General features: G+C 46.5%; 1 long non-coding RNA gene across 1 annotated transcript; it reads right to left on the bottom strand.

Moving 5' to 3' along the window:
• Positions 1-17,012: 17,012 nt before the first annotated feature.
• LOC141575063 (uncharacterized) lies at positions 17,013-18,501 on the bottom strand. The gene is made up of 4 exons (XR_012502341.1): positions 18,285-18,501; positions 17,879-18,003; positions 17,566-17,641; positions 17,013-17,457 (listed from the first exon to the last, which is right to left on the bottom strand). It is a non-coding gene; the product is annotated as an uncharacterized LOC141575063 (long non-coding RNA).
• Between the last annotated feature and the right edge of the window lie 3,602 nt (positions 18,502-22,103).

Here is a 22,103-nt window from a genome sequence, read left to right as displayed (position 1 = left end):
TTTCCTCTCCCCATAGGCAACATTCTAATGTATTTGACATTTATCTTTCTGTTTGTAGGTGTTCTGGTATGATATATAGTGCTTTGCATGCACAGAACTTAATTTACATAAATGGTGTTATTTTAGCAACCTCATTCTGTGTCTTACTTGTTGGACTCAGCCTGGGGTGTTAAGATCGATCACGTTGTCATATGTGTGTGTATGTATATGGGTCATAGCTTCTTACTGCTGCTGGTACTCTGGGATGAGCAGTCACTGTGTAGTCCCTTTCCCTCCTCCAAGGATGGCCACACTCGTGCTTCCATTCTCTGCCACCTGCTGTGATCATCAGAGTAATCCACGTCCCCGCAGTGGACCTGTGGGAGGAATTCTTTTGGGGAACACATCCGGGAGTGGGAGGGCTGGGCCACATGTTTCATATGTATCTGATTTCGCTCTGCAGAACAGCTGCCGAATTTCACTCCTACCAGGAGGATGTGGGCGTTTCCAAACCCCGAGTCCCACCAGCTCTTGGTGTTTCCCAGCTTCATTGATGTCTCATTTTATTTCATGTTTCTTGATTACTAATGAGTGTGAGCACCTCTTCATATGCCTGGTGGCCTTTTGCACATCCTTTTAAGTAAGTTTTCTTTTGTACTCTTTCCCCATCTTTCTACTGTGATTCCTATCTTCTTCCGGGTGCTTTGCAGAGATAGGTGCCCTTTGGTTTGTACCGGTCTCCACCCATCATGGATGTTCCTTGCTGCCCCCGGGAGCAGGTGAGTTTGCATCCCCTTGTAGAAGGGGTTCTGCTGGAAGGAAGCACAGGTTGCAGCCAGGACTCCTTAGCCAACACTTGGAAGAGAAACTGATTAGGACAGGCTTTCTAGAGAAGGTGTGTTGGCTTCCTGTCACAAATTAGCATAAACTGGTGGCTGAAAACAACAGAAATTTCTTCTCTCACAGTTTGGGAGACCAAGAAGTTGGAAATCAATGGCACTAAGCTGAAATTAAGATGTCCTGAAGGCCATGTTCCTTCCAGAAGCTCTAGGGGTGAACCCTACCTTGCCTCTTCCAGCTTCTGATGTCTGCCAGTATGTATGTATGTGTGTGTGTGTGTGTGTGTGTGTGTGTGTGTGTGTGTGTATATATAGTTTTACTTTTTGCACATCACTCCAATCTCTGCCTCTGTAGTCCCACGGTCCCAGGGCATCCTCATCTTCTCTGTGTGTCTCTTTCCCCTCTACCACTCTCTTATAAGGATACTTGTCATGGCATTTAAGGGTCCATCCAAATATCCAGGATAATCTCTTTATCTCCAAATCTTTAATCACAGCTGCCAAAATTTTCCCATACAAGGTAATATTCACAGATTCCAAGGATTAGGAACTGATATCTTTGAGGGGCACCATTCGGTCCACTTTGGAAGGCTGTGTTTAATTTGAGCTAGGAAAACCCAAAATAGAAGAGGAAACACATTTAGGTAGAGGTAACAGAGGCTCAAGGAAACGCAATACTACGGGGGGAACTGTTAGGATTGTTGGATGGCTGGGGCCCAGGGCCCAAGTTGGAGAAAGGAAGGGTTGATGGTGGATGCAGGGCAGGTATGAGAGATTGGAGAGTCTCAGCAACTGACCCGAGCAGGTAAAGACGGAACAGTAGGCTCTCCCAAAGCCTAGCTAAAGTGGGTTTAGGAAAGGTCTTTCTTTTGGTGGTTTTTATTTTCCTATATTACTAGTAAAATGTACATCTCCCAAATATGCAGCCTTTCTAACAATGTTGTGAGACCAAAAATCACCTAATGTCTCCCTGAGACAAATCTAAGAGTCTGTAGAGAGAGAGTTGAGAGTTTTTGAAGGATTTATAATTCATTTTTAAGCCTCGTGGTGGAGTAGAGCTTAATTTTGAAAGAATGACCTCTTGGGAATTTTAGAATTTCTTTAAATATTTGGTATTGATCATATAAACTGAATTTTTTTTCAGTTGCAAGTTTGTGTGTGTGTGTGTCTATTAGCGGATAGAACCATAAGAATGAATGAGGCAAAGTGCCAGTGTTCATGGGTCATGTCAGGGGTGATCAGTGCTATGGAGAAAAGAGAATAATGCAGCCAGGAAAAGAAGTGTTGGGGAGGGGAGTGGGATTGCTGTGTTATCCTGGGTGGTCAGGAAGGAGTAGTGCGTAGTGGTTAAGACAGACTTAACCTTCACCACCCAGCTGTGTGACCTTGGGCAAGTTACTTAACCACCTTGTGTTAAATTTCCTCCCTCTGCAAGATAGATTGTGTTGGTTTCAAAATATGGCTGCAAGTTCCTTGAGAGGTTAGTGCCCACTCCCCTTGAATATGGGTAGAATTCAATTGAATTGGGTGAATTGAATTTGGATGAATTAGAACGGGACCACTTTGACCACCAGAGTGCAACAGAAGTGATGCTGTGACTTCCGAGATGGGGTCATAAAAGGCCATTCAGCTTCTGCCTCATTTGCTGGAACTTCCGTTCAGAGAGCTCTGAGACGCATAGGAGAAAATCAGCTACCATGAGAATGATGAGAATGTAGTTTTGGAGAGCCCTCGGGTCAAAAGCCTTCAAGTCATCTCAGCCCAGGAGCCAGACATGTGAGTGAAGAAGCCTGCAGACACTGCAGCTCCCAGCTCTTTGAGATGCCCCAAGCCATTCAGGTCCTCCCCACAGACATCATGGAGCAGAGACAAGCCATCCCACACAGTGCCCTGCATGCCCTGATACACAGATTCTGTTTGTATAATAAAATAGTTGTGGTCTTGCCCCTATATTTGGGGTTGTTTGTTACACAGCAGTAGATAAGGGGCAACAGTTATCTACATCACCAGGCTGTTGTGTGGCTTAAATGAGTTAATGGATGTAAATTTAAATGATGTTTTCAGATTCAGTAATTCCTTTGCAGAGTTTTCGAGAGGAGATTGCTGAGGAGAATGTATCTTTTTAAACAATGATTTGATAAGATTTTCAGAATTTTTAATCTTGATATTTTCACTGTCCTATATGATTGTGCCATTAAAAATTTTGGCTTCTTCTTTCCTCCTTTGGAATACTGTAGGTAATTGGTGTTGTGCCCACCTCAGCATGGGACACTTTCAACATGGCCTCTTTGGTCTTTGTAACCACAGGCAGTCCAGTATGTCACATCCAGGGCAGTGACTCATTAGTACAGACCCCTGGATAATTAAATAGTCAGCATGGATCAATCAGTAGAGCATTTCTAGCCCTCAGAAATTAATGTTTCTTTTCTACAACTACTGTCTCTGGAAAATAGTATTAAAAGACGTTGAAGTTTGTCCTTGACTTTGGACACCCACCAGCAATCACCACATTGCTCTATAAACCTTTATGGAAAAATTCTCAGAAGAGTTGTCTAGACTTGCTGTCACCATTTCCTTTCTTTCCAGTCCCTCTCAACTCATTCCAAGCAGAACACAGTCACATGATTCCACTACACCCGGCTTCTGTCATGATAGCCAGTGGCCTCCACCTTGCTAAATCTAGTCTTTGATTCAGCATCCTCAGCCTCCATCCTTAAGTGGCCTCACTTGGCCATCCGTGCATCATCTGACAGCAGATTTTCCTCTCTTTCTGGAATCATTGCTTCACTTGGTGGCAAGAACCTTCCTCTCCTTTGGTCTTCCTCCACCTCCCTGGCTGCTCTCAATCTTGCTTGGTAAGTCCTCCTTGCCTTCTAAATCTTTAAATGTTGGAGGGCCCCAGAAGAACTCTGTCCTTGTCTTTGTTCTCTTCCTTGTCTCCAAACAGTTGCACATTTTAAAATGTCATCTGTATGCTGATGACCCCTAAACTGTTATCTCCAACCCAGATCTCTCCTCTGGATTGCAGACTTTTTTTTTTTTTAACATTTTTTATTGATTTATAATCATTTTACAATGTTGGGTCAAATTCCAGTGTAGAGCACAATATTTCAGTTATACATGAACATACATATATTCATTGTCACATTTTTTTCTCTGTGAGCTACCATAAGATCTTGTGTATATTTCCCTGTGCTATACAGTATAATCTTGTTTATCTGTTCTACATTTTGAAATACCAGTCTATCCCTTCCCACCCTCCACCCCCTTGGGAAAATTTTATATATCCAACTACCTGCCTGATAGGCATCCCAAACATATACAATCCACACTGAACATCTTGTCTCTCCCAAGACCATGGCTGCCCCCGTCTTCCTTTCTTGCCAGATGATTATCCCCTTCTTCCAACTGATTGATTTGAGATCTAGAGTTATCCTTGATTTCTCTCCTCTCCACACTGAATCCAGTAGCAAATTCTAGTGCGTCTACTGTTAAAATACGTGAAGAATCTGACCACTTCTCACACCTCTGTGTTACCGCCTTGTTGTAAGAAACCCTCATCTCTCACCTCATCTATCACAGTGGCCTCTGAACTCTTCCTTCTGCTTCCATTTGTGTACCCCTGTGGCAAGTTCTCCAGGTGACATGTTAGAAAGAGATTTGATTACTCTATTCCCTAGTTCAAAATCCTCCAGTAGCTTCTCATCCTACTCAGAAAAATCCAAAGTTCTTACAGTGGTTTGCAAGGTTGACTAACACCCCTGACTGCCAGCTGCAGCTCTGACCTCACCTCTCATGGTTTCCCGTTCACCATCCCCTTTTATTCCTCAGGGCGTTGAATTTACTGTTCTTTTGCTTAGAATACTTTTCCCTTGGATTTCTGTGTGCGTGGCTTATTTTGAGCTTCATTCATATCTCTGTTCAAATGTCACTCTGTCAAGGAGGCCTCCCATGAACACCCACCTGAAAGAACTTTCTATTTTCTCTGTCATGCTCAGTCTGTCTTCTTGATAGATCTATCTATCTATCTATTATCTTTCTCCATCCATCCATCTATCATCTATTATCAATATATCCATCTATTATCTATCCATCCATTATCTATCTATATATCTATCTATCATCTATCTGTCTGTCTGTCTGTCTATCTATCTATCTATCTATCTATCTATCTATCATCTATCTTAGAGCTGTTTTATATTCATGGTAAAATTAAGGGAAAGGTACAGAGATTTCGCATCCTCACACAGCCTCCCCCATCACAACATCCCCCACCAGAGTGGTACATTTAATACAACTGATGAACCTACACTGATGCATCATCATCACCCAAAGTCCAAGTTTACATGAGGGTTCACTCTTCATGTTATACATTCTGTGAGTTGGGACCAATATATAATGACATGTATCCACCATCATAGTACCATACAGAGTAGTTTCATTGCCTTAAGAATCCTCAGTGCCCCTCCTATTTACCCCCCAACCCCTGCGACAGCTAATCTCTTTACTGTCTCCGTAGTTTTGCTTTTTCTGGAATGGCATATTGTTGGAATCATACAATGCGTAGCCTTTTCAGACTGGCTTCTTTCACTCAGTACTATGCATTTAAGTTTCCTGTGTGTCTTTTCATGGCCTTATTTTTTTCCCACAGAGGTTAATAGGACCGGACATATGTATTTATTACCTGTCTCCAGCTACTATATTATAACCCCCCTGAGGCAGGGATTGCTTTTTTTTTTTTTAAATAGCTGTATCCTCTGCAGCTAGAATGATGACTGGAACATAGCAGGCATGCAAAAGGAATTTTTTGAATGAGTAAATAAGTCAATCAATGAAAAGATTCCTTCCTCCAATCGTCCAAGTTTGCAGAGTATTCTTTCAGATAGTATCTGAATGAGACCTGTAAATTGCACAGAGCTTTGAAATTCTGGTTGTTATTATTGCTGCCTACTGACAAAAGCCGATGGCATCAAGTCAAAGGATGATGGGGTCTTAGATTTGAAAGAAAGCTGAGCGGCTACCTAGTGTAACTCTTTACAATGGCTCTGCAGATCCAAAAAATCTCTAAATATGTCGCCACCACCAGGAAGTCCATCGTCCACCCTTTTTATCAGCTCAGTCCCTTTTATTCTTATATTTTAATTGAAATCTACTGCCCTGTTACTTCTTTTTTTTTTTTTTTTTTTTGATCCTAACTCTGCATTGGGAGCCACAGAGCACTAACTGAATCCCCTGTTCTCATGACAACCCTTTGAATATTGAAGACAGCTGTTCTGGTCCCTTTCAGACTCAGTTCTCCAAGGAAAACACCTCTCATTCCATCAGCTACTCCAGATGTGACATGATTTTGAGATCCCATCCCCTCTCCTGAATGTAGCTGCGTTTGTTACTATCTTCTTCCATGTAATTACTCCCCAGAAGTGAACACCTCACTCTAATCTTGGTCTGATTGCTCCAGAGCTCAGGGCGCCCTCCTTCCTTGTTAAGGGCTTGTATGTCTCGTAAATATCGTTGACATTTGTTCAGTTTCAGGGCTTCTGCAGCACATAGTTGACTTGCACTGGGCGTGCATTTGAACTTCCCCTGAGTCTCCTGCTCTTCCTCCTCCTTCTTCTTATTCCCTTTTCTCAGTGAAAATTGCTGTTAAGTCCAGATCTCTCGCAGCCTCAGTTTTCCAAAATCTGTGGGCAGGACTTCACAGTGATCCCTGAACCTTCTATCTTTTAAGTTTAGTCCCCCTTCCTGATTTGAACAGTTATGTCATTTTGAATATTTATCTATTAATTTTCCCATATATTTGCTTTCTCTACTAGTTTTGAGTCACCTGCCTATTGGGTAAGCATGCGTTCTTTATCTTCTTCTGAATTAGTAGGAAAACTGATGGCTAGTTTAAAACCCTGGCCAGGGCAGTAGAAGATGACCACACGGATCCATTGATGGATGTCGACAGGTCCCTCCTTCCATCTGCTGTGAATCCACCACCTGAAACTCTTGTCTAGATCGCAGTTCTTCCTGTTGCTACCAGAATACATAGGAGACCTCAAAAGCTTTGTTTGCTCTGATTAGAACATTCCCAGTTTGAAACCTTGTGAAGAAAAGGAAATCCATGTATTTCTCAAGCCTTACTGTAGGTAAACCAATACTATCTTCTTCCAAATCACAGCGGCTCCTTGAAGTTCATAGTGAGAACATCAGGTCTTGGCACTCAGGAAGGGGGCCTCAGACACCCAGCTCAGCCCACCCACCTTCATAGCAATAGTAGCTGAAGTAGCCCTTCCCAAGGGCCAGACACTGTTCTGAGGGCTTTGCATTCCATGAACTCATAAATTCCTTACAACCACCCGAGGAAGTACTTTGTATTACGATGCCCATCTTATGGATGGCAAACTGAGGGACAGGAACATGAAGATACAGGTCACGTAGATGACAAGGGGTAGAGCTGGGGCGCTCTTCTTCCAGAGCCTGATGTCTCTTCTCCTTTTGGGTTTCTCCCCACCCCCTCGCTCTTCCTATCCTCACCCCAGCTCCAGTGCAAATCTGAGCCCACTAGTCCGTGGAGTGGAGCATGATGATTATGAGCACGGGCCAGGAACTGGCTAGACCTGAATTCAGATTCAGGTTCTACCACTACTAGCTGTGTGATCGTGGGCAAGGCATTTAACACCTCCATGTCCTGTTTTCCGTCTTTATTTGCTGGTGATGAAAATACGCACGCTGTGTGGCTGTGATAAGGCTTATGTTGACTCATCTATGGAAAGCGCTGTGCACGGGACCCGACCCGCTCTGAGTGCGCACAGTGGGTATTACTGCTATTGGCTTACTATCATTTTTGTTGTTATTAGCTAAGTATGCTATGGATCTATTTGAAGCACTGAGGCTCCAGTGGAGGCTGGAGATTGAGGACATTCTCCTGCCCCACTGGCTCCACCAGACCTCTGGGAGCTCTTCTCTGAACCTGTTCCCAAGGCGTCCAGCCCTTGGGTTTGCCCATCCATCCTACCCTCATGAATCAGACCTGGGCAGCCTGAGGCTCACCATCTACATTCCTCAGTGTCAACAATCTGCTCTTTAATAGTGTATTCTGGAATTCTGTTAGAGTTTAATATCCAGGGCACTCTTGCTTTTGGTCCTAGAGTCAGATGAAGTAAGCCTTGAGTTATCCCAGGCTTTCTCTTGTTTGCTTTTCTGGGTCAGCAGTGGTTATTTCTTTGGGGTTTGGGCTTTGTAAAATTAGTGAAGTGCTCTCTCACAATATCCTCATCTCTCTTGGCCTTTCATTCTCTCCTTAGCATTCTTGTCCTATTTTCAGTGGGAGGAATAGCTGGATTGGAGAGGTGGACTCAAGCCTGCAGTCTTTTGGAAAACTTCTTCCTCCCTTTCAGAGCGTTGCATAGGTTTCCGAGCATTCTCACACATTTGCTCACCTGATCCTCTCCAGGGGCCACTGTCTACAGGGTGTGGTCTAATCACACTAATATTTTTCCATTATTCTTAGAGAGTTTCAACAAATATTTTGGTCCCCACATCACTGGGTTTTTTTTTTTTTTTGAATCAAGAAGAGATAATTCATAATTGCTTTTAGCGTGGGGCTGAAGTGTGTTTGCTCCTTGAGCTCTGGCACCATTTCTCATTTGTTTCCTAGACTCTGTAAAGGGAAGACATGAAATGATCCTTCATTAAAGATGCATGAGGATGTCAGGCTAACAGACAGCAGACTCTGCAGAAAGAGAGATGTGCCTCTGAGTCCCAGGTCTGCCTCTCACCAGCTTTGTGACTTTGAGCAAGGCACTTAACTTCAATTCCTTGTGCTAAAATCAGGCTAACTTGCTCCCTGTCTTGTGGGCTTTGTATAAGGATTAAATGAAATAATGCCTATAAAGCATTTGACACAATCTCTGACCCACAGCATGTACTTAGTGGTGGTTTTTAGACTGTTATTATGACCATATGTCAATCATTTACTGTGATAAGCCCTGTAGCAGGTGCTTTGTATCCACTGTTTCTATGAAACTTCATATCAATCTTACCAGATAGGAATGATAGTGCTTATTTTACAATGAGAATTCTGAGAGCCACAGAGGTTAAATATCTTGCCTCTGGTCTACAGTTAACCTATGTGGCACAGCTGAGTGTCCACCTGCATCCAAGTGTCCACCTGATGCCCATGCTTTTTCAACTCTTCCTCAGTCTCTTATCTGTTGTTTTCTGTGCTCCAAATATTTTTGAGTCTTTCTGCCCAACTTAGCTCCTGATCCTTCCTTAAACAAACTCTCTACTCCAGCCAGGTTGATGTCTTAATGTTTAAGGAACATGTTCTGTAGAATTCTCCAACATCCATCAGTTCATTTGTTCATCCATTCAACCAGAGACTCTTGAACACCGTGTCTGGGGCTGGGCTGCAAAGATGAGAAGACTGGGACTTTGCTTGGGGATTTACAGAGGAGTAAAGATTTATATAAAAAGACATTAACATGGAAGTTTTGGCCGAGACCCTAAGAAAACAGATTATGATACATCATAATGAGCTATGAGATGGACCAGTCAGAAGAATTTGTAAAAAGTATGTGGTCATGAGTCAGTTAGTCGGGGGAGAGTACAGCTCAGTGGTAGAGTGAGTGCTTAGCATGCAGGAGGTCCTGAGTTCAATCCCCAGTACCTCCATTAAAAACAAACAAACAAACAAACCTAATTACATCTGCCCCCCAAATAAACCATTAAAAATAGAGTCAGTTAGCTATCGCTTAAGTCCCTGACCCACATCAGGACATGAAAGTGTTGGGAAAAGAGATGACTTAGTGGGAAGAGGGCTTCCTGGCAGAAGCATCTTGTGTGCTGGGCTCTACGACACTCTGAAGCGACAGGGGTGAGGTGCTTTCCCTAACCTTACGTCCACGGAGACGAGGCTCAGCAGTACCACCAGCAGAGTGGTTAGAAGTTGCTTTGGACCTGAGTCTGACTCCCATCTGGGACATCTGATGGGTAAGAGATGGGCTTGCCAGCTGTTAATGGATATGCAGGGGAAAAAGGTGGCTGCACTGGGCAGCCTGTCCTCTGGGAGTTTGTCAGGGATAAGGAGGCATGACTATTTCTATGGACCAGATGGGGATACATGTGTGATATATTATAAATATAATAATATAATATATTATTAATATATATTATAAATATAATAAAGTATATTATTAAAATATGTATTATAAACATAACAATATAATATATTATTAAAATGTATATTATAAATATAAATTATATTTTCACCTTGGTCAGTAGCTATGTAATTATTTGGTGAGCATTTTCAGACTTCTGCCAGCGTCATGTGTGTGGTCAGAGAGAGGAAAAAAAATAAAAAGTGAAATTGACAGAATAGGTGAAATTCTCCCGGGAGGACGAATGGGAAGACCATCTAAGGGAGATCACTCCTCTGCGGAGCCTCTGGGAAGGGTACTGAATGGACAGAACACGGACCGGAGAGGGATGCCCAGAGCAAGGAAAGCTGGAGACTCTGGTTGGCGGAAACTTACAGAAATGCGAAAGCCATATGAAGCTTTGCAGGGTGGGGTTTAGGATGTTCTGAGGAGGGAAGAGGCGAATGTGGCCCAGGAGAAGGAGCACAGGGCTCAGCCAGGGCTCAGGAGGCAGACTCGCGTTCTGGTCCCAGTCCTGCCTGCTCCTCTCACTACATCCTAAAAATCAGCTCGTCACCCTGGGCCTCTGTTCCCCTTTCTGTCAAACAGCTGCAAGAGCTAACTTACAGGGTTGCAGCCGGTGGGCGGCCTGAGCGCTCGGACCCGTCCAACAGCAGGGGTAGGCCCCCCTGAGTGGCTCCCCCACCCTGATTTGGGTGCTCTAACCTCGTGCCCTTACTTTTGCTATCATGGTATGCTCCCTAGATGTAGGTCAGGTTCTGAAAGATTTTGAAAGGCAGGCTGAGGAATTTAGACCTGACCTTGGAGTTAAAGGAGCAACTTCCAAGACAATGGCGGTCATTAAAGCTTTGCAGATTGAGTCTTTAGTCATGGTGCCTGGAGTGTTTTCTGAATTTGTGTCTTTCCTTTTGTAGTGTCTAACCACACTGAGTGGTGTGACTGGAATTAGCCCCACTGGTGGCTTGTTCTGACTGGCTGTGACCTGCCCCTAGTCCAGGAGGGACTTTTAAGTAAGGGCATCTGAAGGCAGAGGAAGAGGGAGGAGCCAGCTCATAGGCAGGAGCCCAGAGCTATCCTTTGGAGCCTGTCAGTCAAGAGCCGTGGGTGTCTAGATGTCCCTTTCTCACTTAAAGTCTGGTTTGAATGAACTGCAACCCGATTTTTTGTTTATTAACAGTCTATTGTGTGCCCAGAATTTGGGGAGGGGGCACTACAGAGTCTGTTTAGGAAACTCAGCCACCTGTTGCTCTGAGTATTGCCCAGAAATTACAACATAGTGTGCTTCACACGTACACAACCATTTCTCAAAAGGTACATGGATGGAACCATGTCCACACAAAAACCTGCACAAGGATGTCTATGACAGCATTATTCACGACTGCCCAAACTGAAAGCAACCATGATGTCCTTTAGTAAGTAGGTGAATGGATAAGCTGTGGTAATCCAGACGATGAAATATTATTCAGTGCTAAAAAAGAAGTGCACTATCAAGATATGAAGAGACATGGAGGAAACTTCAGTGCCTACTGCTAAGTGAAAGGAGCCGATCTGAAAACACTACATGTCGTATGATTCAAAATACATGACATTTCTTGTCACAAGCAAAACTCTGGAGACAGTAAAAAGATCAGGGATTGCCAGGGGTTGGGAGGAGAGAAGGCTGCGTAGACAGAACACAGAGAATTTTTAGGGCAGTGAAACTAGTTTGTAAGATGCTTTAATGGTGAATACATGTCACTATATATTTGTCCAAACCCATAGAATGTGCAACACCAGGAGTGAACCTGATGTAAAGTGTGGACTTTGGATCATAACCATGTATCACTGTAGGTTCCATTGTAACAAATGCACCACAAACAAACAGTGAGGGGTGTTGATAATGGGGGAGCGGGTGCACGTGTAGGGTGGGGCACATATCAGGAATCTCTGTGCCTTCCTCTTATTTTTGCTGTGAACCTTAAAATTCCATAAAAACTCAAGTCTACTGAAAGAAAGAAAAAAATCGGACACTGTGATGACAAAACCAAAAATTCATTTATAATTTACAGGGTTCTAAACAAATTGCCACCATGTGCCAATAAACTGACAATATAGATAAGAGTAAAAATTGTGAGGAAATGATGTTCAAAGGGAGTCCTCACACCGGGAAATCTGGTGAATCGCTGAAGTAGATGGTTCTGGAGATCTCTCCCAGTTCTCCCGGCTCTCCCAGCCCGAGACGTTACTCCGGAACCAGTAAGGCAGCTGTCTGCAAACACGGCAGCTGTCCAGTGAGCTGACTGGGGTCCCGGTCTATCCAGCTTCAGCCACTCATCTCATTTTCCCTCAGTGGGGAGAGCTGGCACGTGCGAGCAACTGGAATGGACCACACACGTCTTTCACCTCTCTGCCAAGTCTCCGCTTGTGCAGTTCTTTCTACCTGAAACCCTCTTTCCTTCCTTGCTTTGTCGGATCCCATCCACCCTCCCCTGTCCTGGGTCCAGCCTGTGTGCCTCTTCCCTTCGATGCCTTGTATACTCTCCCAGCCCCCCTGCCTGGCCCCCTTGGAGGTCCTCCAGCCCTCAAGGTCAGCGGCACTCCCTCTGCCCCGGGACTGGAGAACCCAGCATCCTCTAGGGAGCCCTGAGCCCCCTCTCCTTCCTTTTGCAGAAAAACCAACAGAGGTGACCTGCCCAAAGGTGCCTGGTTACTGAGGGCAGGGCGAAGGCGGAATGAGGTCTCTAGGCACCACGAACGTGTGTCCTCTTCCACACGATTGTGTCAGCTCTTGTGGAACAGGAAATACGTGGGTCTCACTTTTTCTGTACCCTTTTTAGAATCAGAGTGGGATTTTAGACCTCTTAGGGATGCAGATACTTGAAGATTAAAAACCGGCAGAACAAAAATGCCAGGGTAACTTGCCGATTATATCCGTAGAAGGATCTCTCTTTCCCTCCCTTTTCCCCTCCATTCTCTAAAGCAGGCTTTCTGAACCTCAGCACTATTGGCATATTGAGCCAGAGAAGTCTTTGCTATGGGGCACCACCCTGTACGTTGTAGGATGTTTAGAAGAATCCCCTGGCTACTACACACCTTATGCCAGTGGCGCCCATCCCCAAGCTGGATCAATCAGAAAGGTTTCCAGACTTTGCCAAATGTCTCCTGGGGAGCGAGATCACCCCTGGTTGAGAACCACTGCCCTCAACTCGAGTTGAGTACCTGTGTATTCCCTGGACCCGCCTGGGCCCCACTCTGTGCAGAACAGCGCTGTTTGAATATCACTGGTCCTCCCTACCCAGTCCTCAACCCCACTTCCGTTCTCTCCCATTGTAAGAAATCACGGCTTTGGGGAAGGCTACTTACGGGAAGCCATAAAGTCATTCTATGCTCCCTCACCTTGGCTGCGAAGATAACACAATCAGGTTACAGAGGCAGGGTTTGGGGAACTTCAAAGCTGAGCCAGAGGGAGTGGAGGGACAGGAGCTAGGGAGCTGAGGTCTTATCTGTGGCTTGAATGTTCTCACCCTTATCAATCCAGAAGGAGAGGTCCCTAGGGGAGAGCAAGTGGGAGTCAAAAGACGAGGTTGCTTTCTTTTTCCCACCGTCTTTACATGGAAAGGGACCAGGGAATAAGGATGGACTGAAGGGAGGAAAGCAAAGTAGGAAGAATGCTGACAGGAGAGTGGCAGTTTTTGGGGGGTAGGGTGGTGAGTGTGGAAGGGGCCTTTTCTGACCCTACGCTAACCCACGCTGACCTGGATTGGACACCAGGATTCTAGAATCAGAGAACCTGAGAGTTGGAAGGTCTTGGCAAAAGCTTCGTGAGCACTGCCCAGGTGACACCCTGGGGACCCTCACTGTAGGTGTGGAGTGAGGTGCAGCTGCTTCGAGAGCTTCTGCCATAGAACATGAGGGCCTGAGCACAGACAGCGGCAACCGGAATGGGGAAGCGAGAGTTTACACAGGAGGGATTTACAGGAGCTGAGGGCCAATCATATGTAGAGTTTGACAGAGTAGGAGGAATCTAAGACGATCATAATTGCAAACCCTTATATATCACTCACACTGTGCCAGACACTGTTTGATGCACTCTCCATAGATGTAAACCCATGTCATCCTCCCAATGACTCTATCAGATCAGTATGACAGAGTCACCCATTTTACAGCTGAGAAAATTGGGGCACAGAGGTGTTTACTGACTTGCCAGTCACAGAGCGAATCAGGAGGAGTACTGGGAACTAAACCCAGAAATCTCAGTTCTAACACTTGTGTTCTAACCACGCTGCTCTCCACCACTTGGTTAAGAGAACTCGGACAGCTATGTGGACAGTAAAATCGTGACGTGGGTATGGCCTGAAGGAGGAGCAGGTCTGAAGGGAAAGCAGTGGGTTCAGCCTTGGAGATGTTATGCCTGGCTTGTGTGTGTGGGGCACCTGAGCATTGCCTGGAAGGTCGGGTAGCAGTTCCATTCTAAAGTCAGTGCAGAGGTCCGGGTAGCTGCCCATGGACTTGGAGCAGTGGGTAAGGAACTGTGCAGTGGAAGAGGATCAAAGAACCCCAAGGAACACTGACAGTTAAAGGCAGGTGGGAGAAGAAGCAGGAAAAGAGAATGGGAAAAAAAGCGCATCAGTGTCGAGAGTGGTTCCCTGGAAGTTAAGGGTGAAGTGAGTTTCAGGAAGGAGGGCAAGGTCCCTAGGAATGAAAGCTATAAAGAAGTCTAAGATAAGAAATGAAAAGGAGTATTGTTCTTCCATGGTTTCATGGGTTTCTAGTTTACCTCCCCAACCAGATGGGAAACTTCCTGAGGTCAAGAACTGCATCCAACACTTTGTTGTGTTTTTCTTTGGGTCTTCATGATTTCTGGTGCAAGGCTAGGCATGCAGAAGGCAGCCACCAAATACCTGATAGGTGTTCAGATTCTTACTGCTTTTTCCCCTTAAGTCAATGCCATTTAGAAATTGCCTATACGTGCTGAAGAGGAGGTAGGATGTTCCGAGCCTTACACAACGTTGGGTAGCCCATGACCACTGGACTTGGTGTCAGTGCAGATGATCAGCAGACACAGCATCTTGGTCTTCTATTGCTCAACAATATGGATAAACGTAAAAGCTATTGTGTGTTGAGGACCTCCTGCGTGCCTGACTTTGGACCGGACATTTGATCTTTGTAGCTCAAATCCTCACAACCTGGCAAGCTGAGTATTATTATCTTCTTTTTCCCCATAAAGTGACTGAGTCGAAAGCTTGTTGCCTTGCCCAGGGCCATACCAGTAGGCATAGCGCTGCCAAGAAAAGGATCAGGGTCCACTGGACTCCAGAGATGCTCTGATCTAGGCTCCTCCCCATTCCCTCAGCTGCCCGTGTCTTATTCCAGGTGTCACCACCATTCAGGTGGGTTTACAGCAGCTTCTTCTTGATTCTCCACTCTTCCACCAGACCTCCTTCCTCAGAATCCATCTTCCAATTTATCTATCTGCAGTAATTTATCTAAATGCAACCTTGTTCACTTTTCAGTTCCTCCACTGGCTCCCTCTTTAGGATTCAGGGGATTGATGCTTTATGACATAAGCCCAAACCCCTCAGAACACCCTTCGAGGCTTTTCTCATCTGACCCCGTTCGCTTTTCCCGACTCTTCTTGGCTGTCGCCTCCCACTCACCCTTCTCTTTAGTCAAACCAATCTCCTTCACTTCCTGAAGATGCCCTGCTCTCAGTTTGCACATTCTATTCTCTGAGGTTGCAGTGTCCTTCTACCCTTTTGTCCTGGGCTAACTCACACTTGTGCTTTAAGACTCAGTTCACCCCCTGCTGTCACAAGCATCCCTAGACCTTCCAAGACCAGCTGATCACATGACCCTCCTCAGTTTTCCCTCTCTGAGTGCCTTGGGACTCTGGGGGTCACTCCATCACTCTGCCTTCTGGCTTGCCTTTTTTTTCTGCTTCTCTTACTTGACTCTGAGGTCTTGGAGGACAGTGATCACGTACACTCCCAGCTCAAAGCAGGAGCTGAACCCTGCTTGTTAAATAAATGACTGGATTTTGAGCGTCGGACCACACCAGGTTCAGAAGCCGGCATCAGGAAGGGCAGGCAGTCGGGCTGGCTGGAGTGTAGGCGTCCCCGTGGGGAGTTGGTCTAATGTTTCTCCCACATTTACTCCTTCCCGCCACTGCTGAAGGCACAGGGGATACCCCGCCTCTGCTTCCAGACAGTGATAATGCTGCCCAGCCTGTCTGGTCCAAAGCCTTCCTTGCCTTGAGTCTCATCTCTGGAATCCAGTTTTCTTTTGGCAGGACGGCGACAGGAAACACTTGGATGGTGAGGTTCCTCTCGCATGGAATGTGTGTTGTGAGGGGACTGAGAACCAGATGGAAAATCCTCCCTAGTCCCGAGCCGGGCTGGAAAGAACGATCAGCGATTGTGAAGGCCACCTCGGTGTTTAAAAATAGCTGGCAGTGCAAGTAACCCATGCTCCTGCGTCTGAAGTGCTGCAAAAATCAGCAAGACTCAGGGGCTGAAAGGCAAGAAGCGGAGATGAAGAGAAAGAACGCTGTCATCTCCTACATTATCTCCACCCTCCCATCTTCAAACCGAGGGGAGCATTTCTGTTTTAGTGGGAACACGATGCCTTTACTGAAAGGAATGTCTCATGGTGGAATTTTCAGACAGTATAACAATAAGGGAGAATCTTTTCGGGCAATCAGGCTCTTCAAATCACACTCGAGGGGCAGCCACTGCCTTTACTCTGCCTGGAGGACCAGCCCTGGGTTAAGTGCATGGCGCAGTCACCAGGAACATTCGATGAAGTTGGTGACCTACTTCCACAGACATCATCTGAGTCGTTCCTGACAACCACCCGGTGAGGACAGAATAATTGTCCCCTCTCTCCATCCTACAGAAGAGGACACTGAGGCGCAGAGAAGTTAGGTGATGTTTCTAAGGTCTCACAACCATCCATCCATCCATCCATCCATCCATCCATTCATTCATTCATTCATCCTCTCATTGCTTGCTAAGCACTGGCATTGTGCCAGGCTCCTTTTCAACTCCACAAGACTGGTGAGGTCCCTGCCCTCATGGAGCTTTTATTCTCGTTAAGGGAACAAATAATAAACAAGAGACTAAATGGAGAAACAGAAAAGAAAATAAAGCTTCGGACCTGGCTGGAAAGCACTGATGGATGCTGGGTGGGGTGGGGTGTGTGTGCTGTTTTGGGGAGGATGGTGGGGGAAGGCTGGAGGAGAAGATAAAGACAGTATTTGGAAGCAGACAAATTCTACCTTCCTCTCATTATACCCACACTGCAACGGGCTCCTAGAAAGACTTTCTTCCCTGAATCTCTCTGTTTTTCTGTTAGAAGCCCCGCCCTCTTCCCCAAACCTCTCACAGAAATTGATACAGCAGAATGCATATTTCTCAGGAACCTCTAAAGAGGACACTTGGACCCTCGCCGGTGACAGCTCGGAGATGGGGTAATGCCAGTGCAGGCCCCTCTCTGGCAGTGTGTTGGCAGATGCTCTGGAACATAAAGACACAGGCCGTTTACCAATTCAGGAAACTGTAGGCACAGTCATCAAAGACAAACACGGCTGCACTTCCCGACGACATCTCCTGGAAGCCACTCACCTGGATGATAGACGGCTGCGAGGAAACCTAACAGTCTTCAAATATTTGGAGGACAGTCATGTGGCAGGAGGACCAGCTGCAGGGAGTCAAAGTCGGACCAGTGGCAGGAGGGGAGAGGCAGGTGGGTGTCAACTTGGTTTGGGGAAGAGTTACCCAACATTCTCAACCGGCCGACAATGGAAGACGATCAGATTGGGTGGGAGAGAGATGCTCCCCTCCCTCACTGGACGTGCGCAAGGAGGGGCCCAGCGTCCCCTCCCACCAGTTCAAGGAATGATTTGTTGATTGATCTACCAATATAACTAGTACTTACTGGGCATCTTCTACTGGCTAGGTACGGGGATGCAGCGGCGAAGAAGACATACAAGGTCCTTGCTTTCCTGCAGTTTCCATTGTCGTGGTGGAGACAGCCAAGAAAGAAGTGAAAAAAATAGTAACCTATAATGAAAAAGAATATGAAAAGGAATACATGTATGCATATGGATGACTGAAACATTATGCTGTGCACCAGAAATTGACACAGCACTGCAAACTGACTCTACTTCAACTAAAAGTGCAAAGAAAGAAGTAAACAGATAGATGCACAGATAGTTGTAGCTAGTGATAGGTTAGAACCAATAAAAGAAGTGCATGTGCAAGAACAGTCCTGACCAGCAAGAGATACAATGAGAAAAGCCTGGATTTTGATGACAGTCTTGAGATCAAATCTTGCCACTTACTAAGCGATGTAGCCTTGGTTATGTCCCTTAAGGTCTCTGAAGCTCTGGATCCTGGTGTTTAAAATGGAGATAGTAATACTTATCTTAGAGCTAGTGTGCGTAAGTAACAGATATCAACAACTGGCAGAGTTGCTGGACCGTAACAGGAGAGATCAGAAGTCCTTCTCCTTCCCTTCCTCCTGGAGTTTGCAAAAAGTTTAAATCCAGTTGCAGACACCAAAACTCTACCTTCTGTAGATGGCTCGTTGGCCCTGGAAAGGGGTTAATTGTTTAGCTTAGATTCTTTGACACGTGATCACTAGATTAGGGGCAATTCCGGAAATCCACTCCTGGGTGATTAGAATAGGGTGGGGGAGACAGCGGGGCTGACTTGGCCATGGCTGCCAGCCACTTGGTAATCTGACTAGGTTGACACAGGCTGCAGCACGCAGAGGGCTGGCCCCGTGACAGGCTGCGCTAGCGGCAGAGGCTCCGAGTGTCGAGCTCTTCAGTGAACTCCTCATTTTCCTGCCAAAGCAGAGAAGCAGGAGGCTCTGGTTCTAAGCTACTTGATTTTCTCAAGGAGCCCCAGAGTCCCTGCCCCTGACCATCCAGTGCTTTCTCTGTTGTCCCTACGAATTGGGAGGCAAACTCCTCTGGGAAACTAGAAGCCAGAACCCGCCAGGCTGGGAAACGAAGGGATCAGATTCTCTGATCGGTCCCAGGGCTGACTCTGCATTTTGCCTTCCCCACGAGCCCCCTGTGGCATTCTGCTGCCCAAAGACTCCAACCAGGAGCCCTTCCTTTTACACTTTCCACCTGTTCACCCTCCTCATAGCAGTGTGCAAAGAACCCTATGACAGCCCTCCTATGAGACAGTGAAGGCAGAGGCATACTTACTGTCTTTTCCCCCATCTCTTCTTTCCCCATCTCTTTTCCCCAGCGCCCAGTGGAGCGTCAGATGCATTCATCCACTCGGTTATTCAGTAAGCCTCTGTGGGGTACCTGCTCCGTGCCAGGCACAGCCCTTTACCCGCTGTGCACGCTGAGAAACCGGCACGCAGAATCCCATCCACAAATAGTTGCTGAAGTGAATTAAACTTATTTAGGACGCAGCCACACTAATGAAGTGGTTGACAGGTAATACGTTAGCAAAATTCCTATGGGCCGTGACCTTCTCAAATGTGTAATCTCATAGGGATGCTCACACAGATACTTTACGTCTTCACCATGGAAGGAATCGTAACGCTTCAGTCCATTGGATCCTGGCTCTGGATCCCCTGGTGATTCGGATGTACCATCAGGGTTGAAAACTACTCATCTAGTCCAACCTCTCATCCAAAAAACATGTCCCTGATGTGGCTTCCCACACTATGGTCCTTTTAATAAAATACCCAACAGCCTCACCGTGGTCTACAAGCACCCCCCCCACCTGCCTGCATCTCCTATTGCTCCGTCCCTCTGCTCACTCCGCCAGCCACACCGTCATCTCTTCCCTCCTGAGCCCGTCAGTCTGCGCCTTTGCACTTGCTGGTCCTTCTAATCATTCAGGACTTGCCTGAAAATGTATCTTCTCAGAGACACCTTCTATGACCAAGCTGTACAAAGTATAATCCAGCCCACACATGCACACACAAACACACACAAACAGGAGCCCCAGTGGCAGGAATAGGGCAGAGGAAGCTGTGGGACTGCAGAGACTCAGCTCTGAAAGGGCATCGGGGCAGGCTAGGACATGGGGTCCAAGGGACACAACAGAATCAGGATGCCAGAATAGTGGGTGGGACCCGGAAATGGGAGGCTTCACATGGTTGGTGGTGATGACAGAGAAGAGCTGCAAAGGTCCAGTGAGAGTCCAGTTAGGAGTGGGGGTGGAGGGGACGGGGCACACCTGGAAAGCTCCAGCCTCCTCACTAAGGAGGTGGAACGTTTGTGGCCTGAAAGGAGCCTCAGGGAGTTGAAGAGTTGTGTTGTTCTGCTGTCCTAGAGAGCGACTGAGACACGGCTTAGCTGATGACACTAATGACAACCATGACGATAATGATGATGATCATGATCATGAAATATCTGACACTTACTGAGTGCCCAAAACACCATACTGGTTTGAATGGTGGCCCCTGAAAAGATACGCTCATGTAGTGATTCCCAGAATCTGTGAATGTGACCTTACTTGGAAAAAGAGTCTTTGCAGATATAATTAAGGTAGGATCAGCCTGGATTGTTCAGCTGGGCCCTCAATCCACTGACAAATGTACTTATACGAGAAAGGCAAGAAATGTTTGAGACAGGGGGGGAATAGGAGAAGACCATGTGAAGACAGAGGCAGAGACTGGAGTGATGCAGGCACAAGAGAAGGAACGTCCAGAACAAACAGAAACTGGAGAGGCACAGAAGGACTCTCCCCTGCTGCTTCCAGAGGGAGCACTGACTTGCCAATACTTTGATTTCAGATTTCTGGTCTCCAGACTGCGAGGGAGTAATGTTCTGTTGTCCCAAACCCCCTCATCCCCCAAGATGGGACCAGCTCTGTGGTGTAATTCATGCTTCAGAGCCCCGTAAGCAGTCAGGCCAAGGCTAGTCCACTGCTGAAGCCACATCCTTGCTCACGTCCTCTCCCTGTCCTAGCCTGCCGTTCCCCACTCCCTCCCCGCTGAGATCCCTTCTTCAGGGAATCACGTTCTAATAACCTCTGTCTCAGACTCTGCTTCAAGGGAGCTTTGACCCTAAACAGGAGCTCTCTGCTGCATGCGGTTAATCGGGAATTCCTGCTGTTCAACACAGAGCTCCCGAAGCCGTCCTGCCAGCAGACTGGGAAGGAGAGACAGTGGAGGTTGGCAAAGGATTGTGTATGAGTCAGGCCTGGAAGTGGTACCCTCTGCTTCTTCCCACATTCTGTGGGCCAGTCATGGCCACACCTGATTGCAAGGGAGGCTGTGTCATGTTGTCTGCTCTGTGCCAGGAGGAGAGGAAAATGGGATTTGACCAGTTAAGCCAGTCTCTGTAATGATACCTCATTTTTAAATGTGAGAAAACTGAGATTTTGAGGTTTTAAGTAATTCACCCAAGGTCACAAAATCAAGACCGAAAACATGGTCTGATTCCAGAACCTGCACCCTTGACCGCACGTCTCCATCGTCACATGCAGTCAGAGCTCAGGGTATGTTGTCAGTGACTGAACATGCTGAGGTTCCTGCTCATGGCAGAGCCCTTGTCCCCGGGGCATTACATTACCAGTGTGTGGAATCCACTCTGGCCTGCCTGAGGCATCCCTCATTTGAAGTATAAAATAAATGAATTATAATAAAATGCCCCTTCTCTGCTTCTTTCCAGGGACTACTTGAGCAGGGTGCTTCCAGATTTCAAAGATGAAGGCACAAGACACTGGTAAAGATGGGAGTGGGAGCAAGGAGGCAAAACAAACAGCGCTCTAACACGACACCACTTATTCCTCCTCAAGGGTGTGACATTCCTACTGAGCCCTTCACAAGGCTTGAGCCTCCGGCCCCGCCTCTCACTCTCCCCTCACGTGAGACTCCAGCTGGCTGCTCCGCCCCAGCCAAAGTAACTTCCTTCTGAGCGAGAAAACAGAAGGGTTTCCAGAATGGAGTGGGCATGAGATTGCCTGGCTCTGTCACTTTGTGGCTGTGTGACTTCGAACAAGTGGCTTCATCTGTGTCCTAGTTTTTGATCTTTAAAATGAGGATAGTGATACCTGCCTCACAGGGTTTGTGGTGAGGATGAAATGAGCGTCCGTTTCACCGAACGCAGTGCCTCTGCCTGTTAGGTTTTCTTGTGTGTATTCGCCATTATTGTCACTATGCTTTGGTAAGTTTCTGCCCA

Source organism: Camelus bactrianus, chromosome 25, assembly GCF_048773025.1.
Source record: "Camelus bactrianus isolate YW-2024 breed Bactrian camel chromosome 25, ASM4877302v1, whole genome shotgun sequence".
Taxonomy (NCBI): Eukaryota; Metazoa; Chordata; class Mammalia; order Artiodactyla; family Camelidae; genus Camelus; species Camelus bactrianus.
The sequence above is the reverse complement of the archived record's forward strand: the minus strand, read 5'-3'. Positions and strand labels throughout refer to the sequence as shown.